The following is a 15,978-nucleotide window of genomic DNA, read 5'->3' on the forward strand; positions in this document are numbered from 1 at the left end:
TGCTGCTACACGTTGGGTTAAAAGCTGTACCAAGGAGCTATGGACTGCCAATTCGGGGCCTTTTCATTGTTCGAGGAGAACAGCCACACGGCAGTTCCTTAACAAGGATATTTACGCGCCTTTCTAGAAGAGTCCAGCATCTTGTAATTAATATTTGCTCCACAGGAAGATCATGCTGAGGTAATGCGTCCTAAATGTCCAGGCACATTTTGGTCTCCTCCAGAGGAGATGTGAACTCTCCTTAACGATCCTCTTTTGTTCTTTGTACAGTGAAGCTGGGGAAGCTTTCTTCTCTTTCCCACCAGGATCTTTGCCCTGAGCCATTCAGGAACTGGAAATCCCCAGACACTAATGAGCCAGCGGGAGGCCTTTGCCCCAGGTCAGACCCAACCCAATGACATCAGCTGAGGCCATCGCGCCCTGCTGCAAATATGTTTTTCTGAACACACCCAAGTCCCAGAGATTTTCGTCTTCCGTGGGCTCCCCAACATCCGCCTCTGTCACGTACAAGCTATTACAGAGTTGCAAACCCTGTCTAGTAAACCAGTCGACTCCATCTGCTGCCAATATTCCCCCCCTTGTGACAGAGCATCAACAGGCAATGGGGTTTCAGGGTCGTCCTTGAACGTTTTACGGGCCAAAGGTTTCTGAAATCATTTTCTTTCTGTTGAATAATCCTAAGAAAGGGAACCAGGTGCAGAACTCCCGAGTTTGGCAAATGTAGGGGGTCCCGTAGCAGCAGATGACTTAACAGAAACACAAAAGAGTGTTGGGAACAAATTCTGTGATTTCCATCCTTGACTGTCAGTGTGCTTTTGTAGGCAGCTGTGTGATTTGGCAGGGACGGGAATGTAAGTATCTCTCAGCATGGGAAGCCGCACAGAGTGGGCAAGTCCAGGGTTCAGCCCGGCTCTGGCTCTATCGCTTATGTCACCCTAGATCAGCGGTCAGCAAACTCATTAGTCAACAGAGCCAAATATCAACAGTGCAACGATTGAAATTTCTCTTGAGAGCCAAATTTTTTCAACTTAAACTTATTCTAACGCCACTTCTTCAAAATAGACTCACCCAGGCCGTGCTATTTTCTGCAAGAGCCACACTCTAGGGGCCAAAGAGCCACCTGTGTCTGGCGAGGCACTGTTTGTCAACCACTGCCCTAGATAAATGATTGAACTTCTCAAATCTTTAGCTCTCTCGATTGTGGCTTAATAATACTGCTTGGGATGCAGATATGAGGATATCATGAGATAATGGATGAATGGCTAAGATTGTAAAAGTTCTCATTGCAAGAAAAGAAACTGCAACTATGTACAATACAGTGATATCAAATCATTACTTAGTACATCTCAAACGAATACTATATGTCAATTATATCTCAAATATATATAGAAATATATATTATGGAAAGTGCCTGGAACACTAAACAAAACTCAACAAGCAGAAGCTACTATGATTTTTTTTTCATTCACCTTGAACATGGTGTTTAATCAATGTTGGAGGGAAGGAAGGAAGAGGATGTTTGATGTCACAGAAGCTTCTTTCTGTTCTTCAAGCTTCTTTGCTCCTTCCCAAGCAATTACTGAACCTCCCTCGCTCCTCCTCGCTTTGCACATGTGGATGCTGCTTTATATCCACCTGTTTTTACCTCTTGATCATAACGGATGAACAAATATTCACTGAGCTTCTTTGATGCACCAGTCACTCAGCGAGGGATTGTGGAGAATATAAAAATAAATAAGATGAAGACCCTCCTTTCAAAGCATATACTGCTCACTGTTCAATAGAAGAAAGAAGATGTAAAACTATAATGTCAGGCAGACAAGATGTGCAATATAAGTCTATTTACAGTGCTTTGGGAGAAAGCAGGAGCTGAGCTTCATAGAGGCTACCACATTTGGGCTGGTCTTAAGCAGGATTTGGACTTGCAGAAAAGCAGCCAATGACATCCAAGAAGGAAACCAGCAGAGCAAATGGATGTTGGATGAAAAGGGTAACAGAAATTATCCTAATGACTACCAGTAACTAAGCATACATCAGTAAATGAATCCACAAGAACACCTACAACACTGACTCTTCTTGATGTGGAGTTTCCCATAGAAGCTCTCCTCTCACATGTCCCCATTTATGGGGTTGAGTGCCCATTTATTTTAGGTCTGTCTTTCTTTTCTCTCTCTCTTTCTCTCTCTCTCTCCCTCCCTCTCTCTCTCTCTCTCTCTCTCTCTCTCTCTCTCTCTCTCTCTCTCTCTCTCTCTCTCTCTCTCCTCTCTTTCTAATTAAATAAATTTTTATTGCCAAAACCGGTTTGGCTCAGTGGATCATCAGCCTGCGGACTCAAAGGTCCCAGGTTCGATTTCGGTCAAGGGCATGTACCTTGGTTGCAGGCACATCCCCACTAGAAGGCGTGCAAGAGGCATTTGATCGATGACTCTCTCTCATCGATGTTTTAAACTATCTCTCTCCCTTCTTCTCTGTAAAAAAATCAATAAAATATATTGAAAATAAATAAATAAATAAATCTTTATTGCTCAGATTACAATTGTTTCTTTTTCCCCCGCCCCCCCCCCCCCCCCATAGCTCCCTTCCACCCGATTCCCACCTAGGTCTTTTTTATTATCTGAGTCCTTGAATTTTTAATGCCTAACGTGTAAGAATGAGTTTTGATGGGTGCTTTAACATTACTCATGCAACATAGTTTATTTTTATTATGATTTCAATTGGAAGGCTGCTCTTTTTGTTTGCTATGCAAGCAATGGACTTGTTGCATGAAAGTTTCTTTTGGAATTATAGCAATGTCTTATATTTTCATGATCAGCATTCTGATATTTAATAATCCCTTCATACTAAACAGTTTATGTTATACAACTTTCTTTTTAAGAATTCATATTTTCTTCTGGTAATAGCTTTTAATCAGGAGCACAAAATATTGATTTATTTAGTCTCACACATTCTATGCTTGTATTCCAAAAGTAATTTAAACTCAGTACTTTGACCAGATCCCAAAGCAATCATAATCTGCTCACAGGTCAAATATCCAGAGTGTCTCAACTTGAAATTTGTAAAAGGCAACTTTGACATCAATCTAATCAAATCATGAAAATTTACCAACATATGGCAGATGTCAATGTATGTGATGAGATTTGCCAGAACTTTTTCTTGGCTACTCATAAGTTTCCCACCCACATAAGTATATATCACTGAAAGGTATGATATCAGGTTACCTTTAATAGTCACATATTTGCAAATGGAGACAGTATATTTTTTAAATCTGTCTTATGTTTCATACTGAAAGCTGACATTATAAACTGAGTATAATAGAAAGATTAGGTCAACTGAGATGTTTAATGAAGTCTATTGAGAGACTAAGAGACTATACCTAATATTTAATTCTATACTAAAACTACAGTAAAGTTGTGCATGAATTAACATTATTTTTATAAGAAGTAAGCTGCTTTCGATTAATCAATTAAGAGTTGCAGTTTGATCCAACAAATCTGTGAAGAGATTTTGGGAATGGCTGAATGTGAAATATAATGCATTATAATGACCAGATACACATTCCAGTGCTCTTGGGGTCCTGTCCTAAATGCGACCCTGTTGAGGAGTGTCTCCTCAAAGAACTTGTGAAACCTCCAGGATTATTTGCTGCGTTGTTACTTTAGGAATGCCAAAGATCAGTTGGTGGGAAGCCCTGTGGGCAGCTACCGCATATAGGGAATCATGTTACGTATAATTGGAGGGTGTTGTTTCACATTCCAGCTTCATAAAGTCATGAGCAGATGGGATCTCATGTCATCAATGATTGCATTAAAAAAGTTGAGGCCTCCAGCATTGGCCTGCTGCTCTAGCTAAAACAATACTAGCTTCCTGGGGATGATGTCATAGAAGAAATTCAGGTGGATACTGAAATGATTGAATTTTGTGTTTTCTCAGAATGCACATGGCTTTATATCCATTTCCCTTGTTTCTTATAAAGATACTTTAATTAGGTAAAACAAAGAGCTCATGCTGTTCTTCCTCAGCACTGGGAGCCCATTTTCTTAGTTATGATCTGGCCATTAGATTGAAAAATGACATCTTAGGTTAGCTAAATAAGTCAAAGATTTATTTAGAGATAGAAAGAACTCATTTAAATAAAACGGTGGGAAACAACTATGCTTGTGTATTGCATTTTGCCTTGTCTTGAGTCAAGGTATCCAAGTTATGTTTTCCAGAATTTCTTTCTTGGCATAGCTCCCGACTAGTGTGGATCACAAGAGATGTGTTGCACTTGATTTGGGAGATGGAAACAAGCAGCAGCCATATTATTGTTACACTCAGACTGTCCATGCAGGTGACACACGTGGTCCTGGACCTGCAGGCTCATCTTGTCGGCATGGGACAGCAGCTGGACATCTCCAGCCCTCACCAGCCTCTTCCTCCAGCTTCTACTCTGGTCAAGTGCATGTTTAGCTCCATGGTGAAGAGTGCCAGACCCTCCTGTAGGTCCGTCCCTGCCTCATCCAGGTTGGATGCTTGCAGCCTATAAGAGTCCAACACAGGTTCCAGCTTGTCCTGTGGGTTCCAATGTGTCATCATTCTCCCTTCCTTTACAATCACCTTTCCTTTCCGACTGTCTGCCCTGCCAACCTCAGCCCAGCAAGGAATATGGAATAACAGCAGAAAGTAAACTACAGTGCTTAACCAGCACCCACAATTATGCGAGGTCAAATCTCCACAATGATCTCCTTTTACCCAATATAACTTCCTGGTGGCTTTGCTTCTCTGATCAAACCATAACAAAAATTTGGGGTTTGCTTTGGAGACCAAGGGTGGATGAGCCAGGATTCAGACACTTATTGTGTAGCTGTGGGCAGGTCACTTAAACTCTTTGAGCCTTGGGTTTCTTATATGTAAAATTCCACTTATTTTGAAATTGTTGTGAGGGCAAGAGAATTTAAGTCCAAGTAAATACACAGATGAATACAGGCTTTGCTATGCACTTCCATGTCTTACCTCTTTTTTTTTTTTTTTTTTTTTTTTTTTTTTTAATGTGAAAATGCCTCTGCGGACGTGACTGTGTCTTTTTCATCATTGTTCCTAGATCCTAGTTCAGTAACTGTCATGTAATGTAGTTTGTGCTCAATATTATTTGTGCTACAAATGAATGTCTAGAGACACATCTTTTGTGTTGATGCAGCACATGTTTACCTGGTGTTTATTACAACTTTTTTTAATGAGGTTCAAAGTAGGTACACCGGTCACGATGTTTGGAAAGTCATAGGTATTGCATAGATGAATGGCTGAGAATCACTATGCCTGGTGTAATGTTTAAGGATTTCTTATTTCCAGATCACAGAAGGCCTAGCACATGCAATTATGATTGGACACCAGTGGATGTCACCCTTTGAACACACAATGTGCTTTCAGACCCTCTTTGGGAAGGCCAGGCCAAATCCACAGATGTTTGCTCCACATCCCCTGCCTTCAGGGCAATGTGGAAAGTGATTTTGGTTTCCAGATGTCACCCATCACCATGAAGCCCTCCAGCCTGTGTCTTCATCCAGTGGTAGAAAGAGGGATTATGGAATGCTTTGCAAAGATGCTTTTATTTGTAGGAATGGTGTTCATTGATTGATGGGATTTGGAGAATGCCTCTGAGTGAATTAAAATCATTTAAAAATGTTGTTTGGCTGTAATAGTATCTGCCTCTTGGAAGGGAAGAAAGAGATTCAGTCATAAGAATGGAAGGAGAGTTACTTTTCACTTCTGTATCTGTGGTTTGTGGCTTTGTTTGTACTTGGTTAATAAGTCACTTGTTCAAAAGTAAAGATTAAAGAATAAATAATATTTGGCAAAATCTTGATAGTATACTTTTTTAAAAATTTTCTTTATTATTAGGGTATTACATGTGTACCCCCAGTACCCCCTCCCCCAATAGTGTACACTTTTTTTACTTGACTTGTTTGTCTTATTACTTACTAAGAGAATTTCTATTTTGGAAAAAACACACACATAAAAACTCAAGCTCTGATAATGTTCTCTGTAATGTCATTGGTTTCTACTCCTCAAACTGGTCTCATTCAGACATAAATTCATATTAATTTGTTTAAATTTTTATTAAGCACATGACTAGGTTTTATTTGTTGTATAGGTACAAGGGTATACTGGCTAATAAAAAACACACAAGTTTTTTTTTATTTTTTAAATTGATTTTAGAGAAAGAAAGGGAGGGAGAGAGAAACATTGATGCAAGAGAGAAACATTGGCTGGTTGCCTCCTGTACAAGCCCTGAGCAGGATCCAACCTGAAACTGAAACCTAGGTATTTGACCTGACCTATAATGGAACTCGCAGCCTTCTGGTGTATGGGATAATGCTCCAACTAACTGAGCCATTGACCAGGGCAAAACTCAAGTTTCTAAACTAGAACTCTAATAAGAATTAGAGTTAAGGAAAAACATTGGCTTCAGAGTTATCCTTGTCTGTTTCTAGGCAGACTTACATATAGGTAAGTTTACAATAAAGTGTTATGAAGTTGACAAAAATCAAGGTGTTTGCCCCTGGGAATGTAAATTGGTGCAACCTGTACTGAGAACAATTTGGAGATATGTCTCAGAAAACTCAGGAGTGGTTGTCACCCAGTAATTCCACACGGAGGAATCTTTCTTAGATGACAAAGAGGTAAATTAAAAGTATGTACAGGATACGACTCTACACTGAAGAAAAAGCAGACGCAAGAAAGAGGAAATACTATAATGACTTCTTGGCTGGACAATGTGACCAGGATGCAGTTGACAAAGTACAAATACAAAAGTGCCTCAAATAAGTCAGCCATCCCTTCAACCTTTGGGTTGCTTTGTGTCATTAGTGCCTTATGCAAAGTCCTGTGCAGGGGGATGGCAAGAGGTGAGTCCTCTTTATTTTGACTGCTGAGGAGAGGGACTAGATAAGGTTCTGTAGACCAGCAATCCTATACACAATGCAAAATACTCCACCAAATAGGCAGGTTGCTGTGTGTTAGGCAAAAACCTGACTCAAGTCCACTACAGCTCTTATGGGGAAATGAAACATCTCCAAATGGAATTGGCTCTATTGACAAGACTATCTTCAGGTTGAAGAAGATAGAAAGATTAAAACTACTGTGTAACGGTGGGTTGATATTCACTTGGTTGCCTTAGATGAGTTCAAGCCTCTAGGACTGAACAGGTTAAATCCTGAACTATTGCAAGAACTGGCAAATGAAATCACCAAGCTGGCTTCACAGATCTCCGTAACACTCGGAGGAAGGGGAGAGATGTTGGAAAGCTTAACACCAGCACAGATTGTTTTGATTTTTAAAAGGATAAGAAGATATTGAACTTGATAGTCCTTCGAGCAGATAGGTGAAGCTCCTTATTTCTACTTCACATCAGGGTACAGTTAGATGACCTCATGTTTAGGTTCCTCATCATGAGTCCTGTATTAGTTTCCCAAAAGCTAGATGGCTCAAAAGAGCAAAAATTTATTCTCTCAGATCTGGAGGCTTGTAGTCCAAAAATCAAGATGTCCACGGGGTCACACTCCTTCTGAAATGTGTAGGGGAGAATTCTTGCTGCCTCTTCCTAGCTTCTGATGGAGGCTGTCATCTTTGATGTTGGTTGGCTTGCGGGGGTATCATTCCAGTCTCTGCCTCTGTCATCACTTGTCATTTGCCCTATATATCTGTCTCTACATATGACACTTCCATCTTCTTATAAGGATACTGATCGTGTAATATTAGAGACCATCCCAGTGATCAAATTTTAACTTTATCACACCTTCACAGACCTCATTTCCAAATCAGGTCATTTTCACAATAGGACTTGGAATTAGTATATCTTTTGGGGGAATAAAAATTGAACCCACAAGAAGCACTATTTTTCTTCTTCTTTTCTTCTTCTATGATCTTACTTTGTTTCTATACCATATGTTCACACTCACAACTAGCCACCACCTCCAAACTCTTCCTCATATTTATTTTCATTAGGATTATTTCCATTATTCATACTCAGGTGGCCAAGGTAAAATTTAAAATTTAAAATTTCATTTCAACCAAAATGAAAAGGCTGGAAAATGCTCTATTGAGTGGCATCCCACGTAAGGAGGGAATCTACACAACTTGGTTTGCTCATACCCATACCATTCATCCTTTCTGGAACTCAATGTCTTCTTATGTAAAAATTGACCTCTAAATCTCCCAGCTTGGAAAGTAATACTATGTGTGAACATATTGTGGTAGCCAACATTTCTGAAACAGAGGTCTTTGATTAGATCAGGACAGCCTGAAACAAGCCCTACTGTTTGGCATATTGGGACTTGCAGCTAAATTGTGGTCCTTTCTCATTTCCCCATTGGAGCAGATGTGTTAACAATCTCTCTCTCATGTTGTTTTTGGCTCACACTTTAAGGTTTCCTCAAACCTAACCTCCAAAGAATGAAGGAACTGTGGAAGTAGCAGTTTGAGAGAGCCCACTAGGCAAGCAGTCCAGTTCATGCTGTAGGTCTGGTCATTGTTTTTGTTGCATATCAAAAGAATGCCTATTTTTCATCTCCGTTCCACGTTGCCAAAGAGGTAATACTAACAAAGTGCTATGCTGTAAAGGAACAGCCCTACATCAAATGCATGTCCTCCTTTGATCCAACTGAACCAGATGATAGCTATTTTGCTGTCAAGAGAGCAATGACAAAAGGCCAACCAACGCTGCAACATTTTAGCTGAGTGTGTGTCAATTGAGGACAGATGCGTGTGCCTGTTCGAAATGGAGGCTAAGAAAGCTCAGTTTCATCTGTTCGGAATCCAGATGTAGCAATTGGTATTCAAAAGTCAGCTCACGGGAATGAAGGTCCTGAGGTGTGAGCAGGATTAAAGTGTCTCCATGCTTTAACTTTAGTCTGTGAACCCCTACCCCAAAGGCAAGAAGCCGAGTGAATAGAGAACTACTACTTCTTGATCATGCTCACCTGCTTTGAATAAAAGCACGTTTTTCTGCTACCTGGGGATAAAGCCCCTGCTGCCTGTGTCTGTCTCTTCTTCTGTCTCTATCTATCTAAAATCTTTTTGTTTTTTTAAAGAAAGATTTTCCTAGAGTGTAATTAGATAATGTGAGCTATGGCTTTTTTTTTTCTTTCCTGAAGTGAAATTAACAATTGCAAACAAGATAGAGCACACTTAGCTCGATACGTTTATTACTGTCCATTTAATAAACCTTATTCTTGCTTTTAATCTCACTTGACAACAAGTCCTTAAAAAGTTTGCCTGCCAAGAGTGATGGTTTCCAAATGCCACCAAGAGCTCTATTTCCTCTACCTTTGATCTCAGACCCGGAATGAGAATTATCATGAAGACAAACATCCTCTTCATCATCTTAGCAAGGACCCTGTTTGCCTTTTAATGGCCAGATGTAGGCTTTTGCTAGAGAAGCAATGGTTGGTAAACCTCAAATTTGTGAGGGAACCCCGTTTCTGATACAGTTCTGTTCTGTTTTTTTATTTTATTTTTATTTTTTTAAATTTATTTGTGTGTGTGTGTGTGTGTGTGTGTGTGTGTGTGTGCCAATAAGTGTACCTTGTTAAATGTGAGGAGCATTTTTGTTTAAGAGGATGACACTAAAACTCATTCAATTTCACCACCTAGAATATGGGCATTTACTCGTATTTCTTAATTTTACCCTGTGCTTAGTCTTTCCTTGTCATATTACTTAGTATTATATTATGGGAAAGAAGTCTATGATGAGACAAACTAAAGCAATCCTGTTTGTAGGTATTTAATTACAGGTACGAATTATTTGTAGGTAGTAATCATACTTGATTTCTTTGTACTCTGTAGTGAATATTCAAGTCACTTAAAGAATATCCCTTAAGTTCCCAAAGGTACCACATAAGTTTAGTTTTCGAAGAAGGGAAAGATGAAAGCCTTGTGTGTAAAGCATCCCATTGTTTCCTACTGTGTGAACAGAACCTTTCAGAGGCTAATTCACTTCAGTGAGTCTTTAGCATGTGACACATTCTTTTCACCACGTTTCTCTATACCAAAGTATAGGATGCCTTACAGAGTTCATCATGATGAGATGAACTGAACCATTTCCAGCTCTGCCTCACTCTTGGTGATAAATACCCATATTTATGCAATGCACTGACAAGCATGTATGTGCCATGACACATATTTTTTACTACTGCTTCCAATACTACTGTCCATATCCTGGAAACGCCATAGGAGACACACACAGTCTTGCCCTCTAGGCAGCTATGAACATTTGGCACTAGCAAATTATTGTTTTCCAGGCCCTGACCACACAAGAGAAGTTCAAATCTGGGGGTGGGGAGGTGGCGTGGGGTGAAGTTTTGTATAGAACAACCCTCTGGGAAAATGAACAACATTTTTCATTTGCCATCCAGATGTTTCCATGTAATGCCCAATTCTTTTAATCGCACTTTTCCTTGACTTCAAAACAGCTGATTCATTTAGTAACCACCCTTTTTTCTAAATTTTTCATTTGGTCTTCCTCTGTAACCCCAAGTTCCAGTTGGTTCCACTGAAATGTTAACTCTTTAAACAGCCATGATAATGTAATCCACACATAAGAATAAAAGGAATGTGGTATAGAATGGCATAAAATTGCCAGTTTTAATCCCATTAACCATAACTTCAGGGATATTTGATTTTGGAGACAAGGATATAATCAGGAAGAGTGTTTGAGCAACTTCCAAGTGTCTTTATGTTAATACTCAATATAGAGGCTTTCTTTCTTTCTCCCTAATGCCAGGAAAATCAATGAAACTCATCACACTGACCACAAATGTATTAGGCATATGTAAATTATCCATAGATTTACCAAACATTCATCCAATCCTACTATATGCCAGGTACCACAGTAAGTGCAGGACATACAGAACTAACAAATGCATTGGTATGGACCTAGAACAGCAATTTTCAACCTTTTTCATCTCATGGTACACATAAACTGATTACTAAAATTCTGCAGCACACAAAAAATATTATTTTGTTTAAAACTGACAAAAAATAGATATAATTTTGATTAATTCACTCCTCAAACAAAGTAACAGTAACTAACTGTTCATTTTTGCTCCAGAGTGACTTAAAAAAAAATCACCAGGTACCTTTGTCAGCAAAGTGGGAATAGAGGAAACATACTGCAATGTAATAAAGGTCACATATGACAAACTCACAGCCAACATCATATCAATGGGCAGAAACTAAAAATGTTTCCCTTAACATTGGGAACGAGACAGGGATACCCGCTTTCACCACTCTTATTCATCGCAGTACTGGAACTCTTAGTCACAGCAATCAAACACAAGGAAGAAATAAAAGCCTCTAATTTGGAAAGGAAGAAGTAAAACTGGGGTCGGTTGAAATTAAGCTCTTCCATGGGATCCCGAGGAAAGAATTTCAATGACCCATGCACGAGAGATGTGATGTTGTGGCAAGATTTATTCGAGAAGTCTGCCCCTGCCCCTGGGTTTCCCAAGTCCCATATCCCTCTGTCCCACCATGGGAAAAGTTCAACTTTGTCTTCAGCAGGTTTCTGATGGGGTCTACTCCCTAGCTTATGATATTTTCCCTAGGTTAGACTGACAGGCCTCTATAGTTAAGTACCTTCTCCATTTTGACTTTATTGCACACATCCTCATCTCCTTCTGGGGGTGGGAGTGGGGGTAGGGAGAAAGGAGTGTTAATCCCCTTAGAGCGACAATGCTGTATTTCTTGGGGTATAACGCTGTAGCTTCCTAGTGGAGCAAGCAGGCTCAGTGTCCCCAACCAACCATGCTTACCAATTTCTGATTTGCTTTCTTCCTTTTAATAACTAACCAAAGAAGGTAAAAATCACAAAACTACTATAATTATTTGCAGATGACACAATACTGTATCTAGAGAAACCTAAAGATTACATAAAAAAGTACGAGAACTGATAAATGAATTCAGTGAAGTAGCAGGATACAAAATAAATATCCAGAAATCAGTTGCATTTTAATACACCAATAATGAACTATCAGAAAGAGAAACTAAGAAAACTATCCCATTTGCAATTGCATTAAAAAGCTCCCACCTAGGAATAAATTTAACCAAGAATGTAAAAGACTGGTATTCAGAAAATTATAAGACAATGAAGAAAGAAATTGAAGATACAAATAAGTGGAAGCATATACCATGTTCATGAATATAAATAATTAATACCATTAAAATGTCCATACTACCCAAAACAATCTATAGATTCAATACAATTCTTATCAAAAATCCAATGGTGTATTTCACAGAACTAAAATAATTATTCCAAAATTTTGTATGGAATCAAAAAAGACCCCAAACAGCCACAGCAATCTTGAAAAGAACAACAAAATTTGAGGAATCACGCTACCTGATATCAAACTCTACTTCAAGGCCATAGCAATTCCACCTCTGGGAATATATCTGAAGAAACCCAAAACACTAATTTGAAAGAATATATACACCTCTATGTTCATTTCAGTGTTATTTACAATAGCTAAGATTTGGAAGTAGCCCAAGTGCCCATCAGGTAAACATTCAGGTAAGTTTGTGAATAAAACAATTGTGATACATTTACACAATGGACTATTAGTTGAAGAAGAAGAAGAGAAGAAGAAGAAGAAGAAGAAGAAGGAGAAGAAGAAGAAGAAGAAGAAGAAGAAGAAGAAGAAGAAGGAGAAGAAGAAGGAGAAGAAGAAGAAGGGGAGAGGAGGGAGGAGGAGGAGGAGGAGGAGGAGGAGGGGGAGGAGGAGGAGGAGGAAAGAGGAGGAGAGGAGGAGGAAGAGGAGGAGGAGGAGGAGGAGGAGGAAGAGGAGAAGGAGAAGAAGAAGAAGAAGAAGAAGAAGAAGAAGAAGAAGAAGAAGAAGAAGAAGAAGAAGAAGAAGAAGAGGAAGAAGAAGAAAACTTACCTTTTGTGACAGCATGGATGAACCTGGAGATTTTTATGCTAAGTGAAAAAAGCCAGTCACAGAAAGACATGTACATGATTTCACTCGTATGTGGACCCAATGCACAAAATAAATTAATAAACACAAATAGAAACAGACTGAGAGATACAGAGAACAAACTGAAACTGACAGCTATCAGAAGAGAGGAGGGTTGAGGTCTGGGTGAAAAGAGTGAAGGGATTAAACAAAGGAAAAAACCTCATAGGAACAGACATCAATATACTGATTATCAGAGGGAAAAGGGTGTGAGGGAGTTAGAAGAGGGTAAAGAGGGAATAAATGGTGATGGAGGGAGACTTAAAAAAAAAATCAGGTGCCTATACTTATATACAGGGATTTCTAGTACCAAGAATTAACCAATCAGATGCAATCTTATTATGCAACATGACCAATAAGATCCAATTCTATTATATGAACTATATATTTCTGGTTCAAGTCAGGACGGCTATGGTTGTGTTGGCTGTTGTCATTTTTTATTTCACATTCTAAGAGAAGAGGTCAGTGCCCATCACTAAATAGTCAGGAATTGAATGCTTTAAAAATGCTTGCAGCACACTGGTTGAAAACTGCTAACTTAGAAGAATCATGTAAACATATAATTACCATATACTATTTTAAAGGACTTAATTGTGTGCTCCCATAATTCATTTATTGAGTTCTTAAACCCCCAATTACTCAGCATGTGACTGTAATTGGAGATGGGGCCTTTAAAAAGGTGATTAGGTTAAAATGAGGCAGTCAGGGCAGGCTTTAATCCAATCTGGTGTCCTTGTATAATAAGAAGAGGAATTTTGCAGGCACAAAGAGACACCAGGGGCATGTGTGCACAGAAGGATGACCATGTGAAGCTGCCAGGATGCTAATATTTTTTACATTACAAAATGTACACTTTAATCAGTATAAAGTGTATAAACATGCAGGCAAGCTTGTGGAGAATCTGGCCAAGATACTTACGCTAAGAGACATATGCCCATTTAAATTTTCTATTTAATTTTTTTTTTTTTTTTTTTACAGAATAGTTAGTAAAGTTGTTTAATGTAGAATTTTTTAAAAAAATATATTTTATTGATTTTTTACAGAGAGGAAGGGAGAGAGATAGAGAGCTAGAAACGTCGATGAGTGAGAAACATCGACCAGCTGCCTCTTGCACACCCCCCACTGGGGATGTGCCCGCAACCAACATACATGCCCTTGACCAGAATCGAACCTGAGACCTTTCAGTCCGCAGACCGACGCTCTACCACTGAGCCAAACCGGCTTCGGCTAATGTAGAATTTTTTAATGTGTTATTTTGGAAGTTCTTTATTGTAAAGAAAATTCTTTTGTTGATGTCTCAGCTGCTATTATACATTGTCAGTGACAATTCTGGAACTGCCCCATGGTGTTCAGGAATGGCACATTTTATGGAATGAACAGGAGGGTTAAAAGCTTGGGTTCCTTATTTGGTGTGTTTCTTTCTTTGAGCTTTCTCCATTGAGATTTGAAATCTCTTGATTTCTCCCATCCATTTCCCGTGCAACAATGGGAAGCAACCTTCCCTAGAAAGTCCCAGGAAAAAGAAACCAAAAAATATCCCTTAGTCTGATTTTGGCGAGTTCCTTGGCTCTACTCATAGTGTAAGCAGGTGTCCTAGCTCAAGAGGAACCTATGTTTTTGTCTTAAGTTTTTATATCTCTGTGAAAACTTACTGGGTGGCCAGAAGTTAGTTGAGGGACTTGGTTGCAGCTTAATCTCATCTCTACATCATTTGCAAGTATGACTTGAAGGTTCCAAGAAAGAGAGAGACCAATCCCAGTAGAAGGTAACTCTGCCACTGGGTACAGGCTGATGTGAAGGATGGGAGGACCAACCAAGATGGGAACAAGCAGCTGCAGCTGAGATAGATCATGGGCAGCATGAAGGTTGAGGTGGTAGAATGGGAGGGAGGAGCTCCTCCTGAAACCACTGTGAGAATTTCCAAATTCCCAGGCCGCTCCTCTGAGAATAGAGAATTGGAAACAGAATCTTGGCAGAGGACGATGATTGGGAAACTATAATACAATCATTCTGACCAGTTAGTTATATGTCCTACCGCTGCTCCAGCTTGGCACCGAGCTTTCTGACTCAGTGGAGCAGTGATTACACATTGAAGACTTGGCCTCAGCTTGTCTCCTCCCAGGACCCCTGGACTGCTGCAGTTAATCAGCACACTGGTCATCAAGGATCATTTGACATTTTGAAAATGTGTTTTAGATACCTGGGCAATATGTTGATACACTGATACATTCTTTTTTGTGTCCCTAGAGAGGTGGAATAAGCCAGGGCCAATGGGACATGTCAGGCACCACCTCCACACATGGAAACGCTTTATTCAGGATCCAGGGCCTGTGTCCAATGAGTGGTCTCTATCCTGCTGTCTGACATGGAGGTGGAGGAAACTGGAAATATGAGATCAACTTACGTGAATTCCAAGATTGAAAATCAGGTACGTTGGGAGCCTGAAACCCAGGAGAATGAGAACCAAGTGGCCTAGTGCACAAGGGCAGCCTCCTAGCATCAGAAAATCATGCTAAAGCCTTTCTCTTTGACCCATTGTCCCCCGAAGCATGCCTGGAAAGAAAGAAAGCAATTGTCCCACTGGGTCAAAGTGCATTATTATCATTAGAAACATTATTAGGGTGGTTAGAACACAAGGCTCTTCTTGAGTCAAATAACACCCTTCCCCTAAAAGGCACACAACACACACACACACTCTATGGGCATATTATTACTTTGTGAAATCAAGCAAAAATGGATACAAGTCTTAAAGAGAAAAACAAGTCTTCCCAGGAGAGGAAGATAAAATAGGCCCTCTTTGCCAATTTTTCCTTGTCATTTGTGAGTAGGGAGCTTGTGTGTTGGTAAAATCATGGGAAATTTTTTTCCAAAGGCAACTAGTGGAGTCCATCTTCTTGTTCACATGACTTTCTACCAGGATCCACCCTCCCTGGTCCCTTTCTTATTCCCCACCCACCCAAAGCAACAAAACACAGGAAACACATGTGTGCAT

This window comes from Pipistrellus kuhlii, unplaced genomic scaffold (genome assembly GCF_014108245.1).
Source record: "Pipistrellus kuhlii isolate mPipKuh1 unplaced genomic scaffold, mPipKuh1.p scaffold_m20_p_18, whole genome shotgun sequence".
NCBI lineage: Eukaryota > Metazoa > Chordata > Mammalia > Chiroptera > Vespertilionidae > Pipistrellus > Pipistrellus kuhlii.